Source organism: Enhydra lutris, unplaced genomic scaffold (assembly GCF_002288905.1).
Source record: "Enhydra lutris kenyoni isolate GAN:26980312 unplaced genomic scaffold, ASM228890v2 scaffoldscaffold21, whole genome shotgun sequence".
Classification (NCBI taxonomy): domain Eukaryota; kingdom Metazoa; phylum Chordata; class Mammalia; order Carnivora; family Mustelidae; genus Enhydra; species Enhydra lutris.
Genome location: NW_019154105.1, coordinates 68,108,448 through 68,125,705, shown reverse-complemented (window position 1 = coordinate 68,125,705; position 17,258 = coordinate 68,108,448). Strand labels below are relative to the sequence as shown.

Sequence of the window (17,258 nt, the reverse complement as noted above, 5' to 3'; positions counted from 1 at the left end):
CCACCCAGGCACCCCTGGGACTCCTTTCTTAAATATCTTTCAGGCTATTAGCAGCTTTTTGAAATTTTTTTGATTACTTCCATTAATGCTTTTCTTTGCCTGCCCCTGCCCTCCCCCCCAGCCCCTGCCACATTTCTTGTATCTGATCTTGAGCCATTTCTTAAATGACTGGTGATCCTTGACTGTTTCTCATGTTTACAAATGACATGTAAAAGCTGATTAGGAGCTCCACATGAGTAGAGCTTATTGACCTGCAGACTTGAATTTTGGGTGAGCATCAGGAACTGCTTAGTTCTTTGGGCTCCCCAAACAATAGTATGTTCATATCCATTCTCACATTGTAAGTTTCTGCAGAGAATTCCCTGTGCCCTGCTTGGGGGCAAAAGCTTGCTGCGCGGGTTCCGCCTAGGACAAGGAGTGGCCTGAGCACCCAGTGTCCAACCGTTCTTTCTGCAGACTTAATAAAGCCAGAAATCAGGCTTTCTAGATAATGAGTCATTATTATGTAATTTTACTGGTTATGAATTGTGAGATAATTAACTTACCTAAATTTTTTTGAAAGTTGTCCTGTGTTTTTAGTACGTATTCATGGCTTGGTCAACAATATTTACTGCATTATGGAAGTAATAAAACTTCACTTTTACAATAAATATCCAACATATGCTGCCTTTCCCTGCAAATCAGTTCTAAGAGACTTCCAGGGGCATGAGTGCTCTGAGTGGCCATCTCCAGCCTAAATCCTATTCAAGGTCACTGCCCACACCTCCCTGTGACCACTCATTTTCCTGCTTGATTGAGCTGCTCTTACTTCCAAGAGTAAACAAGACCCTTTCCAGCCTTTCCATTCTACATTCTTGCTTGTGATGGTTAATTTCATGTGTCAACCTGACTGGGCTATAGAGTGTCCAGACATTTGGCCAAACACGATTCTGGATGAGATTAACATTTGCATCAGTAAACTGAGTAAAGCTATTGCCCTCTCCAATGTCAATGGGACCCATCCAATCAGTTGAAGTCCTGAATAGAACAGAAGGGCCTGAATAGAAGGAAAGGATGGAATTCCTGCTGCCCAAGTACCTCTGAGCTGGATCATTGTTTTTTTCCTCCTTGGGACTCAAACTGAAACATCAGCTTTTCCTGGGTCTCCAGCCTCCTGGCTTTTGCATTAGTGATACCACTGGCCCTCTTGATTCTCGGGCCTTTGGACTTAATGGGTCTCCAGCTTGCTGCCTCCAGATTTCAAGACTCACCATCCTTCATCATTATGATCCAATTCCTTATAACAAATCAATCTTGGGGCCCCTGGGTGGCTCAGTCATTGGGTGTTTGCCTTCGGCTCAGGTCATGGTCCCAGGGTCCTGGGATCGAGTCCCACATTGGGCTCTCTGCTTGGCAGGGAGCCTGCTTCTCCCTCTCCCATTCCCCCTGCTTGTGTTTCCTCTCTTGCTGTGTCTGTCTTTGTCAAATAAATAGATAAAATCTTAAAAAAAAAAACAAAAAGTCTCAGTCTCTCTTTCTCACACACATGTAGAAATTGGTTCTGTTTCTCTGAAGGATGTGAGTACATACCTCAAGGGGGCGAAAATGGATTCTGAGAGGGAGAAACAAATACTACAATAATTTATGGCCCTCCAAAGCTCAGCCTTACTAGACAAAATCTTATACCTATTTAATTTTTGTCCCTTAATTTCTTATGGGGGAGCTAATGAAATGTCATCACTTGTTGCCAGAAGCACCCTCTCCATTCCCTACAAGGTTGTCACTAGTGTCCTGGATTCCAGTCTTGCTCCCCTGACATCTATTCTCCACACAACAGCCATAGTTCTCTCAAAAATATACATCCTAGGGGCACCTGGGTGGCTCAGTGGGTTAAAGCCTCTGCCTTCGGCCCAGGTCATGATCCTAGGGTCCTGGAATTGAGCCCCGCGTTGGGCTCTCTGCTCAGGGGGGAGCCTGCTTCCCTTCCTCTTTCTCTGCCTGCTTCTCTGCCTACTTGTGATCTCTGTCTGTCAAATAAGTAAATATAATCTTTAAAAATATATATATATCCTAGGCGCACCTGGGTGGCTCAGTGGGTTAAGCCTCTGCCTTCAGCTCAGGCTATGATCTCCGGGTCCTGGGACCAAGTCTCGCACTGGGCTCTCTGCTCAGCGTGGAGCCTGCTTCCTCCCTCTCTCTGACTGCCTCTTTGCCTACTTGTGATCTCTCTCTGTCTCTCTGTCAAATAAATACATATAATCTTTAAAATCTTTAAAACAGATATACATCCTGCCTTGACACTGTTCAGAACCTTCCATGGCTCCCAGCTGCATTTCAAATAAAACCCACAGCTTTTGCCATTTTCACTTGCTCTAGCCGCAGTGGCTTTTGTAGTTTCCTGGAACATGTGGGGCTTTTCTCTGCTCCAGAATCCTGCATTGCTTGAAGTCCTTTGTTCTGTGAGTGACTGGCTCTGGTTCAGTTCATTTCCTCACAGAGGTTTCCCCTGCCCCTGGTCCTCAGAGGAACTCCCAGTTGTATCCCCCTGTGCCCAGCCAGAACCCAAAAGTCAAACCAGAGCCACACCTGAGCTGGAACTGGCCAGACTTATGACTGTCAGGATGACTGTGGGCAAATTCCTTAACGTTGATGAACTTCAGTTTCTCATCCATAATATAGGGCTAATGGTGCCTATCTCAACAGTGGTTATGTGGATTAGATGAGATGTACAGCAGCAGGCAGAATGGCTGGTACATAATTGCTTGACGAATGGTGATGATTATGTCATCCATTCATCCAGCAAAATACTGGATTGGTGTGTGCCCAGGCCTTGCTTATCAGGGTCTGGGACTCAGCATGAGGCAGGCACTCCCATGCCCTCCAGTCCCCCAAAACCTCTCTGGGGATACTGGTGAATACCAGGAATCCCAATTCAGTGTCAGTGTGCTAGAACAAGGGAAAGCATAGGTGCTGTGGGAGAAGTGGGTGTCTGATCCAGCCCCTGTGGGGTGGGGAACAGTCCAAGTCTTTGCCTACCTGGGGGGGGGTGCCAGGCAGGAGCCCCTATCCACTCTCTCAACCACCACCTGCAGGGCAGAGTCATCCAAAACCCTCTGGGAGGGGTGAGGGGTCTTTATTCCGCTGTTAAGTAGAGTTCCTGAAGGCCTTTAAGAGAGGGTTGATTTGATCATAACTCATTCTGGTTTTGTCATGAAGGATGGGTCAGAGAATTAGAAGCCCGTGGCTGCAGCTGGGGCAAAGGTGAGGCTCCGCAATGAGATATGGCGAGGCCCACAGCTAACGGTATCTCGGCTCTGTAACCACCCTTAGAACCAGAGGGGAAAAGATGTCTTTGCTGTCTCAGAGACTGATAAGAGGAACGCTCGGGAACGCAGGGCCTCGGGAAGGGGCCCTTTTTGTCCTAAGGGCAGAACTGTACCTGGGGCTGCCTGGTGAGGGGCAAGGCGGCCCAGGGAGGAGAGGGTCCTGGCGGAGAGCTCAGATTTCTGACCCGGGCATCTGAGGCCCCGCGGCGCAGAGAGCACGCGAAGGCCCGGGAGGCCGGGTGCACAGCCCGTTAGGTCGTGAGACATGTCGGGACCATTCGGAACCTTGTACCTGAGCAGCGGCTAAACGCTGATGTAGGGAGAGGGCTGGCTCGGTAAGGGAGCCCGCAGGCCCAGGGCATGTAGGTTAACCGACAGGTGTGCGGGGCCGGGTCCCAGCGTAGCCACGACTGCTCCGTGCAGGCTGTTCCATCTCCCAGGTTGGATCCGGCCCGGCGGCGGCAGCGCTCTCCGGCACCGCCAGGCCCGGCGTCCCCGGAACCCCACCCAAGCCCACGAGGCAGGTTGTTCTTATGCCCAGCGAGTCACCAGGACTCGAGCTAGGGGACCGCCCCAAGGTCACAGCCTGCACGTGGAGGAGGTGCACTTGAACCCAGGGCCCCACCAAGGTCACCGGGCCACTCCCGGCGGGCCAGAGCCCGGCTGCCAGCCCGGTGCATCCCCCGGGCCGGGCCGGCCTGCAGCACTCTGGGGGTGGGGGGCGGGGCGCGGGGCGCCCGGGCGTGTGCGTGCCTGTCAAAGAGGCGGAACTCCTAGCCTCCTGTCCTGTAGTTCCTCCACTGCGGGCGACAGAGCCTCGCGCCTACCCGGCCCTTCCGTCCAACTACAATTCCCAGAAGGCTGAGCGGCGCGGGCGTGACCAGGGGGTGCGGAGAGCGCGGGTGTCGTCACCGGCTCAGCCAGCTCCCCCCACCCCGGCCCAGCCCCTCGCGGCGTCCGGGCGAGCGGCTGCGCGCAGCCTGACGGGAATCGTGGTCATCCCGCCTTGTACCCCCAGTGTTGACGGGGGCGCGTGGACTCCAACTCCCGGCGTGCCCTGCGCGTCGGCCCTCGTTAACGGCGGGAGGGGGCGGGCGAGGCGGAGGGGGAGCGGCGTTCGGGAGGGCGGGGTAAGGGGGGGGGGGGGGGCGGAGGGCGCCCACACCCCTCCCCCTCCCCGCCGCTCCTTCCCCCTCCCCCGACGTAAACTGGGATCCCTTTCCCCTTGTGTCCGCCATATTGGACTCTAACTCTGGTCAGCGGCGGCGCCGGGCCCGGTGGACTCGCCGTTCTCCCGCCCAGCGGCCTCCCCGCAGCTCCCGCCCGCCCGGCCCTCCCCGCCCGGAGGCGACCCCGCGCAGCGCCCCCCGCCCTCGGCCGGCCGGAGCGCCCTGCCGCCGCCTCAGCCTCCCCGCCTTCCCCGCCCTCCGCCGCCGCCCGCGGCCCCGCGCCCGCTCCGCGCCCTCTCCCCGCCCGCCCGCCCGCCCGCCATGAGCCCGGCCGACGCCAAGCGCGGGGCCAAGCGCCGGAAGAACAAGCGGGGGCGGCGGCGGCGGCTCGGGCGGGGGCAACGGCGGCGCGGGCGGCGGCAAGGGCGGCCCGGCGGCGGCGCTGCGCGGCTCCCAGGCCGCGGGCCTGGCGGCCCCGGGCGGCACGGCGGCGGCCAACGGGCCCCTCGGTTCGGGCGCGGGCGTGGGCGGCGCCGCCCCCGGAGGCTACTTCGAGGTAAGCGGCGGCGCGGCGGGGGCGGGGGGGGGCGGGGGGCGGGCGAACGCGGGCGGGCCTCCCGCCGGGGCCGGGCTCCGCGCGGGTAACGGGTGGCCGGGGAGCCGGGGCGCGGGCGGCTTGCGCCGTGACAGCCCTTCCGCGGGGACGGCGAGCGCGGGGCGGCGGGCTGCCAGTGCCGGGTGCCGGCATCTCCTGGGTGCGGCGCGCCGCGCTGCCTGTGCCGCTGCCCACCTGCGCGTCGCTGTCACGGACCCGGGGGCGGTGCCTTCTCGCCCCGCGCGGAGCTCGTCCTTGAGATTGCTCGCGTGCAATTCCAGAGTAATTAGGAATCAGGTGGCGAGCGGGGCTTCCCTGCGTGGTCGGGAGTTCTCTCCGCCGTTGTCTTGCCGTGCCGCCCAGAATTCTCCATCCCGTGCGAGAGGCGACCCAGCAGCGCCCGCCGGGAACTTTTCTTTCTCTGCTCCGATGTGATCATCGGGGAGCCGCCTGACAGCCTTCCGGAGGCCTGTTTCTGTGCCTCCAGCTTCTCAAAAACTTCCAGGGGCAGTTGGTGGTCTGGTTACTCAGGAGTGTATGTAGTGTTGGAACTCAGGGCATCGGAAAAGTACTTTCTCCTGTATTGTCCATGGGAGCAGCTAGCACACGTTGTGGGTTGCTGCACCTTTGTTCCGCGGTGGGTCACAGCACTTGAGAAGACACAAGGTGGTACGAGGGTGTGCAGGTGACAGCCATTTCCAGTGGTTCCAGTGGTTCCAGTGGCGACTCTTAAGATAATGGACTTCTCCAAAGTTGAGTGGTTAGAACTGTTAACTTGTTTTAAAGACGTTTGTAGTGGGAAAAAAGAGCCTCATCGGTATTGGTGTGCCACATTGTGATACAGATTGTTTTATGCAAGATACTAAATATCGTGTTGGAATGGCACGGAGTGAGAGCAGAAAAGAGAAATGATTGCGTATGGCGTGGCTTTGTCATGCTTTTGCATTAAGTGAATATACAATAATGTATGTGTACTTTATTTTCCGCTTAAAGGGTTTCCAGCCTTTTCTGTTGTGGAGTAAGTGCAGTTATTGCATCTTTCTCTAGATGATATTGTTACCTTTGTTTGGGATCCTGGAACACAGCCCTGGACTTCAGCCTCCAGAGGCTGCCCCTTTCCAATACTCTGGAGAGAGAAACAGGTACAGGGGTTGGGAGCAAGGATGAGGTTTGGGCATTTGGACCTTTGGGCTATAAATTAAGGGCCATGTGTGCTGCTCCTGGGGTGATGAGGGTAGGAGGTCTGCCCATGCAAATCCTTTATGAAAATGTTGATAATATTTGCTGTAGCTTGGTGTATAATATACCATTTCTTTCTTTCTTTTTTTTTTTTAAAGATTTTATTTATTTATTTGACAGAGAGAGATCACAAGTAGACAGAGAGGCAGGCAGAGAGAGAGAGGGAAGCAGGCTCCCTGCTGAGCAGAGAGCCCGATGCGGGACTCGATCCCAGGACCCTGAGACCATGACCTGAGCGGAAGGCAGCAGCTTAATCCACTGAGCCACCCAGGCACCCTAATATACCATTTCTGTCAATTCAGTAAAAACAAGTTTGTGGTACTGTTGTTTTAGGTTTCAATAAATTCCATTTACTTTGCAGTATTTAGCTAAAGTAGTTTTCCTTTAGTTTATTATTCTGATCACATTAGTCAAACTCATGTAACCATCTATCAAGTATTATTATTATTATTTTATTTTTTAGAGAGAGAAAGGGGGAAAGTGCTTGCAAGTGGGAGTGGGGGAGAGAGACACCTAAGCAGGCTCCATGCCCAGTGGGAGCCTGTTGCCCATGAGATCATGACCTGAACTGAAACCAAGAGTCAGTCTCTTAACTGGTTCACCCAGGCGCTCCTATCTAGTAAGATTTTTGACAGGACTATCTTATTTTGTTAAACTTACGACAAGATTTTTGACATGACCCTGTAAGAAATAAGATATATTGAGACCTGTAGTGCGTGCTTCCATTTATACAACAAAAGTTTTACAAAATGTGGGGCGCCTGGGTGGCTCAGTGGGTTAGGCCGCTGCCTTGGGCTCAGGTCATGATCTCAGGGTCCTGGGATTGAGTCCCGCATCGGGCTCTCTGCTCAGCGGGGAGTCTGCTTCCGTCTCTCTCTCTGCCTGCCTCTCTGTCTACTTGTGATCTTTCTCTGTCAAATAAATAAATAAAATCTTTAAAAAAAAAAAAAGTTTTACAAAATGATATTCTGATGGCTTTTTTGTCTTTTTTATTTTATTCCATTTCATTAATAAAGTGATTGTAGTACACAGAATTACTTTACTGTGTACCATTGATTTGTGACCTGCACCTTGAGAAACATTCTATTTTACTGTATTTTAAAGTTTTAAACTTTTATCTTGAGCTCTGAAATTGCTTTTTTATTTTTTTTAGATTTTATTTATTTTTTTGACAGACAGACACAGCGAGAGAGGGAACATAAGCAGGGGGAGCCGGAGTGGGAGAGGGAGAAGCAGGCTTCCCGTGGAGCAGAAGCCCGATGTAGCGCTCAAGCCCAGAACCCTGGGATCCTGACCTGAGCCGAAGGCAGACACTTAACGACTGAGCCACCCAGGCGCCCATTAACTTTAAAATTTCTTCGCAAGTTTTTTTTTCCAAGAAAAAATTTTTTTTAAGATTTATTTATTTGAGGGGCACCTGGGTGTCTCAGTGGGTTAAAGCCTCTGCCTTCAGCTCAGGTCATGATCCCAGCGTCCTGGGATTGAGCCCCGCATCGGGCTCTCTGCTCCACGGGGAGCCTGCTTCCTCCTCTCTCTCTGCCTGTCTCTCCGCCTACTTGTGATCTCCCTCTGTCAAATAAATAAATAAAATCTTAAAAAAAAAAAGATTTATTTATTTGACAGAGAAAAATGTGAGGAAGGGAAGAGGCAGAGGGAGAGGAGAGGGAGAAGCAGACTCCCCACTGAGCAGGGTGCCTGGCGTGGGGCTCGATCCCAGAATCCTGGAATCACAACCTGGGCCGAAGGCAAATGGTCAACCAACTGAGCCACCCAGGCCCTCCTCAGAAATATTTTTAATGACTTTATTTATTTGACAGTGAGCACACAAGCAGGGGGAGCAGCAGGCAAAGGGAGAAGCAGGCTCCCTGCAGAGCAGGGAGCCCAATGTGGGACTTGATTCCAGAACCCTGGAATCATGACCTAGGCTGAAGGCAGATGCTTAACTGACTGAGTCATCCAGGTGCCCCTCTTTGCAAGTTTTTTTTTTTTTTTTTAAATCTTATTTATTTATTTGACAGAGATTGTAAGTAGGCAGAGAGGCAGGCAGAGAGAGAGGGGGAGGGAGGCTCCTTGCTGAGCAGAGAGCCCGATGTGGGGCTCGATCCCAGGACCCTGGGATCATGACCGGAGCTGAAGGCAGTCTTAACCCACTGAGCCACCCAGGCGCCCCGGTGCAAATGTTTTTAATGGTTTGCGAAAGATACCCATGGTGGCAGGGATAAAAGTGTTTTTGACATTGATCACAAAAATTCTAACTGTAATTCTGAAGCCTCTGAATTATTTCCCCATAGATGATGACCTCTTTGTGGGAACCTTGTCTGGTGCAGAAGAGGCACCCAAAACAGTGTTTGTCAGCAAGTAATAGGGAGTGGGTACCAGCCCTCCATTTCCGGGAGAAGCTTATGATTCCTTCTAGGGGAGCATCTTCCCATTCTATGTAGGGTCACCAGAGCAGAAGTTGCTTGAGAGAAAAGTAAGAGTGGAAGGACTGTCTTGATTCTCAGGTGGGGTCCCGTGTGCTGGGCACAGCCCTGATTGTTAGTCCTAGGACCACCTTCATCAAGGCAAAGAGGGCTTCTCCGCATGTGAGTAGTTTGTACATAGAAACAATGGCTCAGCGGTAAGTAGGAAAACATAATGTAGTTTATGGAGACTTTTGCCCACCCAGACTAGGGTATACAAATTTGATAGGCTCTGTGCACTCAGGCAAGGTGTCAAACCTCAAACTGCCTTGGCGTCCTAAGTGATATGGCACCTAGCTCTTAGGATTATTGTAAGAATTAAACAAGTCAACAGTGTCTGGTGACACAAAGCGCTATGTGTGCACATGGTCATTATTTACCAGGAGGCTGGGTTGGACTTTATTAGGGACTTTGCCACAGGATGCTTGCTTACTATTGTTGAAGCTTTTTCCACTTGTGGAATGGGAAAGCCGTATACAGTTAAGAACAGTGGACACAGCTGCGTCTTGGACAAGGCCTTATTCTGATAGCCGTGTTTGGTGGTCTGCTCTGATGTGACAATAAAGGATTTGCCCTGAAATGGAAAGTTGGTATGTGAAGGGTATCGTGACTATATCTTATTATTTTGCATTTTTCTGTTTTTAAAAAGATTTTATTTTTTAGAGAGAGAGAGAGTATGCAAGTGAGTAAGAGCATGAGTAGGGAGGGGGCAGAGGGGCAGAGGGAGAGGGAAAAGCAGACTCCCCACTGAATAGGGAGCCTGATATGGGGCTCGGTCCGAGGACCCTGGGATCATGACCTGAGCCAATGGCAGGTGCTTAATTGATTGAGCCACACAGGCACCCCTGCATTTCTATTTTATTTTATTTTTTAAAAGATTTTACTTATTTATTTGAGAGATCAAGAGACAGCACAAGCCAGCAGGGGCAGTGAGAGAGGTAGAGGGAGAGGCAGAGGGAAAAGCAGGCTCCCTGATGAGCAGGGAGTCCTTTGTGGGGCTTGATCCCAGGACCTTGGTATCATGAACTGAGCCAAAGGCAGATGCTTAATTGACTGAGCTACTCAGGTGTCCCTGCATGCATGCATGCATTCATTCATTCATTCGTTCATTTCTCTCTCTTTCTTTCTGAAGATTTTATTTTTTCATTTGTCAGAGGGAGAGCACACGCACGCACGCGCATGCACGCAGAAGCAGGGAGTAGCAGAGGGGGAAGCAGGCTCCCTGCTGAGAAAGGAGCCTGATGTGGAACTTGATCCCCAAGACCTTGAGATCATGACCTCAGCAGAAGGCAAATGCTTAACCAACTGAGCCACCCAGGCATCCCCACCTCTGCCTTTCTATTTTAAATGTAATTTAAGGTTCATGATATGTTAAGTAAAGAAGGAAGCTTGCAAAATAGAAAATGTTTGTAGTACAGACCCACTTTTGTAAAGTATCTGTGTGCATACATATTTGCATTGGAAAGTCTGATAGGATATACATCAAAGTATTTTGTGGTAGAAATTCTGATGGCTTTCTTTTTTCCTTTTTGCTCATGCCTCAAGCTTTAAGACTACAATGAGCATTACTTATGGACCAAAAAGGTGAATGTTATTTTTATTACCTGATATTACTAACATTTTTTCTTTCTTTTTTTAAATTTTATTTATTTATTTGAGAGATAGAATGGGGGGGTCAGGGAGAGGCAGAGGGAGAGGATAAAGCAGACTCCCCATAAACCAAGGAGCTAGGCTCAGCACATGAAGGTCACGACCTGAGCTAAAGGCAGATGCTTAACCCACTGAGCCATCCAGATGCCCCACATTTTTTGTTTTTTTCCAAACAAAGCTGATTTTGGCTTTTGCTACCTTTTTACACTTAAACATTTAGGTATTATACAAAATAAAAATATTTACACTATCAGAATTCTGTTTTCTGAATAGGTGTGCAAAATTCAGTCATATATGTATTATTTACAAAGACCAAAATTCCTCTGTTATGGAAATAGGCCCAGGTCACGAGCTGTTGGGATATCGAATTACATATAGTTTACACTCATAGCTCAAAAGGGAATTTAGAGCTATTTTTGCAAAGCTATTAGAGATTTATAAAAGGAAGTCTTTTGGGGGTAGGGATCAAAGTACATTTTCAACAGTGATATTAAAGTTGTAAAGTCAGAGAAACCTGTTGTAATATAGGAGGCATTTGTAATAACATAAATCCTTTTCATTGATGAAAAGGTGGTAAGAAGGAGATAATGTTAGTAATGTTTAAAGGCTGTCCTACAGTATATCCATAGTTAGATGATACAGTTATGGATTTGGGGGTGCCTTGAGTGTGTTGCAGATTGCTGTGGTGATGAAATGAGGTTCATTCATAACTTTCAAGTTCACATTTGCTTTAGTGACCTGAGGAAGTATGTCAAATAAAGATCTAGAACCTTACGTGATTTAATTAACAATGTAGTGAAGCTGCAAAGAGCACCTTCTTCTGTGATTCAGTCTATTATGTATGTGTACATCCACATAACCAATGTATCAGGATACATATAGAATATTCCCAGTACCCTAGGACGCTCACTTGTTCCCCTTTGCAGTCATCCCCACCACTGTTGTGCATTTCGCCTACATTTGAATTTCACGTGAAAATGCCCTGCCAGTGCTCTCTGGCTCCACACTGAGATGCAGCCGTGTTGTTGAGGGAGCAGTTCACCCTTCTCTTCGATGGCATGCGGTTTTCCATTGTGTGAGTATGCCACAGGTGATTCATTCTGATATAGATGGACATACATACATATAGGCTATTTTATTTTATGGCTAATATGCACTTTCCTGTACATGTCTTTTGGTGGACATGAGTACTCCTTTCAGTCTTGTATCTATCTGTGTGTTTGTGTGTGTGTGTTTGTGTGTGTGTGTGTGTGTGTGTGTGTGTGTGTGTGTGTCTGGAGTGCTGTGCAGTGTGACTTCAGTAGGTAACTGCCCACCAGTTTCTCTAAGTGGTTTTATTGAATGCTGATTAAAAAATTAACATGTAGTGGGATTGATATTTTAAGATGTACAGGTCTTTGGATGTAACTACACGGATTAATGTATCCACTACCACTGTCAGGGTACAGAACAGTTTCATGCCCACAAAAGCTCCCTCATGCAATCCCTGTGCGATCACACTCTCTCCCACCGCTAAACTCTTGGCAGCCAGTACTTTGTTACTATGATTTCGTCTTTTGGAGAAGTTACTTAAATGGAATCATACAGTATGTAACTTTTTCACGCTGGTTTATTTTCACTCAGTATGCATAATAACTTTGAGACTCCTCTGAGTTGTTCCTGTTTACTGCTGAGTAGTAGTTCGTTGTATGGATGTACCACAGTTTATCCCTTTTCCCAGTGGTGGACGTTGGTGAAAATGAATACAGCTGCTATAAAAATTTGTGTACAGGTTTTTGTATGGAAGTAAATTTTCATTTTTCTAAGGAGTGGGCACTGGGCCATATGGTAATATTATAAGAAACTGCCATACTGTTTTTCAGAGTGGCCTTACCTTTTCAACTTCCCACCAGCAGGGTATGAGAGTTCCAGATGCTTTGCATCCTTGCTAGCACTTGGTGTTGTCAGTAGTTTTTATTTTAAGGCTTTTAATAGGTGTGGTGTGGTTTTAATTTGCATTTCCCTAAAGACTACTGATATTGAACACTTTTTATGTGTTTGTTTGCCATTCTTGTGTCCTCTTGGGTGAAGTATTTATTCAGACTTTGCCCATTTTTAATTGGGTTTATTTTCTTTTGAGTTTTGAGAGTTCATAATTCTGGATAGGAGTCCTATGACAGATATGTAATTTGCAAACATTTTCTTACAGTCTGTAATTTGTGTGTGTGTGTGTGTGTGTGTGTGTGTGTGTTTTAAGATTTTATTTATTTGACAGAGATCACAAGCAAAGAGGCAGGCAGAGGGAGAGGGGGAAGCAGGCTCCCCACCAAGCAGAGAGCCTGATGGGGGGCTAGATCCCAGGACCCTGAGATCATGACCTGAGCTGAAGGCAGAGGCTTAACCCACTGAGCCACCCAGGCACCCCTGTAATTTGTGTTTTTATTAACTTTTTTTTTTTTCCAAAGAAAAAAATTTAATTTTGATGAAGTTCAGCTTACCAGTTTTTTCTTTTATGAATCACAGTATTTGGTGTCATCTAAGAACTCTTTGTTTTATAAAACTTCTGATTATATTTTTCCCCTATGTTTTCTTCTAGAAGTTTCACAGTTTTACATTTAGATCTGTGATTCATTTTGAGTTAATTTTATATAAGGTATCAGATTCAGGTGGGGATTTTTTAATTTTTCCATATGGATATTAGGTTGTTCCAAACCCATTTGTTGAAAGGATAATCTTTCTTCATTGAATTGACTTTTCACCTTTGTCAGAAGTTAGTTGACCTTATTTGAGTGGGTTATTTTTGTACTCTATTCTGTTCCATTGACTTAGAGGTCTATTTCATTGCCTATACCACATGTCTTAGTTACTGCAAGTCTTAAAATTGAGCAAGGTAATTTCTTTAAAGAAATTCTCCAACTTTAAAGAAAAAAAAAGTTTTGGCTATTTAGTTGTTTTTCTTTTCCATACATTTTAGAGTCAGCTTACCTATACTTACAAATAATTCTGGGATTTGAATGGAATAGCCCTAAATCTATAGATCAGTTTGGTGGAGAATTAACATGTTTACTATGTCGAGTCTTCTAATTTGTGAACATATTATGCATCTCTATTTATTTGGTGATCTTTGATTTTTTTTATTGAGGTATAATTGACATTTAATTTGTGTGTGTGTGTGTGTGTGTTTAAGATTTTATTTATTTATTTGACAGAGAGAGACACAGCGAGAGAGGGAACACAAGCAGGGTCAGTGGGAGTGGGAGAAGTAGGCTTCCCCACCAAGCAGGGAGCCTGATGCGGGGCTTGATCCCAGAATTCTGGGATCATGACCTGAGCCAAAGGCAGAGCCTAAGGACTGAGCCACCCAGGCACTCCTGTGTTTGACTTCTTTCATTGGTGTTTTGTAGTTTTCAGCAGATGGATTCTGTATATATTTTGTTAGATTTATATATAAGTATTCATTTTTGTCAACACTTATAAATGTGTTTTTGAAAAATTTCAGTTTCATTTATTTATTTATTTATTTATTATTTTTTTTTTTAAAGATTTTATTTATTTATTTGGCAGACAGAGATCACAAGTAGGCAGAGAGGCAGGTAGAGAGAGAGGTGGAGGCAGGCTCCCTGCGGAGCAGAGAGCCCGATGTGGGGCTCGATCCCAGGACCCTGGGATCATGACCTGAGCTGAAGGCAGAGGCTTAACCCACTGAGCCACCCAGGCGCCCCTCATTTATTTATTGATGGTCCATAGAAATGTAATTAAATTTTCTGTTTTACCTTCTGTCCTCTGATCTTGCTAAAATCATATTCTGGGAGTTTGGGGTGGATTCATTAGGATTTTCTGTGTAGACAGTCATGGTGTCTGAGTAGTGATTTTGTTTGTTTGTTTGTTTTCCATTCTGTATGCTTTTTTCTTTCTTTTTCTTCCTTCATTGCACTAGCTAGGACTTCTACTACAATTTCCTTGTTCCCGATTTTAGGGTGGAAGGATTCATTATTTCACCATAAAGTGTGTCTGCTAGATTTTTTATTTTTTATTTTTATTTATTTATTTATTTTTAAAAAAAGCTTATTTATGGGCGCCTGGGTGGCTCAGTGGGTTAAGCCGCTGCCTTCGGCTCAGGTCATGATCTCAGGGTCCTGGGATCGAGTCCCGCATCGGGCTCTCTGCTCGACAGGGAGCCTGCTTCCCTCTCTCTCTCTCTCTCTCTGCCTGCCTCTCTGTCTACTTGTGATCTCTCTCTGTCAAATAAATAATAAATAAAATCTTTAAAAAAAAAAAAAAAGCTTATTTATTTATAAGTAGGCCGAGAGGCAGGCAGAGAAAGGGGGGGAGAAGCAGGCTCCCCACCGATCAGAGAACCCGATGTGGGGCTCAATCCCAGGACCCTGGGACCACCACCTGAGCCAAAGGCAGAGGCTTTATAACCCACTGAGCCACCCGGGCGCCCCTGCTGTAGATTTTTTAGATGCCCATTATTAGGCTGAGGAAATTCCTTTCTACTTCTAGTTTGCTGAGAGTTTTATTAACGGATGTTAGATTTTATCAAGTGCTTTTTTGAATCAAATTGAGAAGATCATGTTTTTCCTCATTAGACTGTTACTGTGGTAGATCCCATCACTGATTTTTGAATAGTGAACCAGCTTTGCATTCCTGGAATAAACCCTGCTTCATCATGGTATATTACCCCTTTTTTTTTAATATCAAATGTTATAAGATTTATTTGTGTATGTCCTGGAGTGTAGAAATAAGAAGAACAATCTAGCAAAGAAGTAGGATACAGAAATGAATAGGACTAGCCCCCTTCACAAGAATATATAACCTAATATTGTCCCTTATTTCTGCCCCTTCAGGGAAAGACAGTGATACAGATGAGGCCTTTCTGTTTTTCCACAGTTCTTGTTTGTGCTCAGAGTGGACAGCAGGGTAGAAGATCTGTCAGACCTCACAGTTCCAGCTTTTTGTATGTGGTCTCCTGTTTTTTTTGTTTTGTTTTGTTTTGTTTTTTAACATATAATGTATTATTTGTTTCAGGGGTACAGGTGTGTGATTCATCAGTCTTACCCAATTCACAGTGCTCACCATAGAACATACCCTCCCCAGTGTCCCATCCCCCAGCCACCCCTTCCCTCCCACCCCTCTCCCCTCCAGCATTCCTCAGTTTGTTTCCTGAGATTAAGAGTCTCTTATGGTTTGTCTCCCTCTCTCCTTTCATTTTGTTTCATTTTTCCCTCCCTTCCCTGTGATTCTCTTATTTCTCAAATTCCTCATATTAGTGAGATCATATGATAATTGATGATAATTGTCTTGCTCTGATTGATTTATTCCCTTAGCATAATACCCTCTAGTTCCATCCATGTTGTTGCAAATGGCAAGATTTCATTTTTTGATGGCTGCATAATATTCCATTGTATGTAGGTATATTACTCTTTTTTTAGTTGCTGGATTCAGTTTAGTAATATTTTGTTGGGCTTTATTGCGTTTGTTTTCATGAAATAAATGTTACTAGTTTTTTTATTCTTTTGTCTTTGCCTGTTTTTTTTTTTTAAAGATTATTTATTTATTTATTTGACAGAGAGAGATCACAAGCAGGCAGAGAGAGAGGAGGAAGCAGGCTCCCCGCTGAGCAGAGAGCCCGACGCGGGGCTTGATCCCAGGACCCTGAGATCATGACCCGAGCCGAAGCAGCGGCTTAACCCACTGAGCCACCCAGGCGCCCCAATCTTTGCCTGGTTTTGATATCAGTATAATGTTGGCCGCATTAAGTAACTTAGGAATTGTTCCTTTCTCTCTGTTTTAGTGTGTACTTTTCAAAGAATTGACCCATTTCACTTAAGTTTTTGAATTTAAATGTGTAGAGTTGTCTGTAGTGTTATAATGTAATATGTCTTATGTCTGTGAGGGTCTACAGTGAAGTCCCCTCTTTCACTCTTTTTTTTTTTTTTTTTAATTTTATTTATTTATTTGACAAAGATCACAAGTAGGCGGGGGTGGGGGAGCAGGCTCTCCGCTCAACAGGAAGCCCGATGTGGGGCTCGATCCCAGGACCCCGAAATCATGACCTGAGCTGAAGGCAGAGGCTTAACTCAGTGAGCCACCCAGGCGCCCCTTCCCTCTTTCATTCTTGATACTGATTGATAATAATCTCTTTTTTTTCCAGCCAGTCTTGGCTAGGGTTTCCTCAAGTGTTATTTAAGTTCAATTAATTAACGTATAGTAGATTATTAGTTTTAGAGGTAGAGGTCAGTGATTCATCAGTTACATGTAACAACCAGTGCTCACTATGTCACATGCCCTCCTTGATGCCCATCACCCATTTACCCCATCCCCCACTCACCTTCCCTCCAGCAGCCTTCAGTTTGTTTCCTAGAGTCCAGAGTCTCTCATGGTTTGTCTCCCTCTCTGATTTCATCTTACTTTATTTTGCCTTTCCTTCCCCTTTGATCTTCTGTTTTGTTTCTTAAATTCCACATATGAGTGAAATCATATGATAATTATCTTCTGATTGACTTATTTCACTTAGCATAATACCCTCTAGTTCATCCATGTCATTGCTAATGGTAAGATTTCTATCTCTTTTTTTGGTTGCAGTGTAGTATTCCATTGTATATATACCCCACATCATCTTTATCCATTCATCTGTCGATGGACATCTGGTCTCTTTCCATATTTGGGCTATTGTGGACATTACTGTTGTAAACATTGGGGTGCAGGTGCCCCTTCAGATCACTGGGTTTGTATCCTTTGGGTAAATACCTCGTAGTAGAATGGCTGGGTCTAGCATAGCTCTACTTTTTAACTTTTTGAGGAACTTCCATATGTTTTCCACGGTAGCTGTACGGTTCCTCAAGTTTTTAATGTT

General features: G+C 46.6%; 1 protein-coding gene across 1 annotated transcript in view; it reads left to right on the top strand.

Annotated features, from left to right (window-relative positions):
- Nucleotides 1–5,005: 5,005 nt before the first annotated feature.
- The window catches only part of LOC111149040 (family with sequence similarity 193 member A), a 164,443-nt gene continuing 152,190 nt past the window's right edge, over nucleotides 5,006–17,258 (top strand). Inside the window, 1 exon segment of the mRNA XM_022505934.1 lies at nucleotides 5,006–5,030. The gene's annotated coding sequence lies outside the window, so the exon portion shown is untranslated.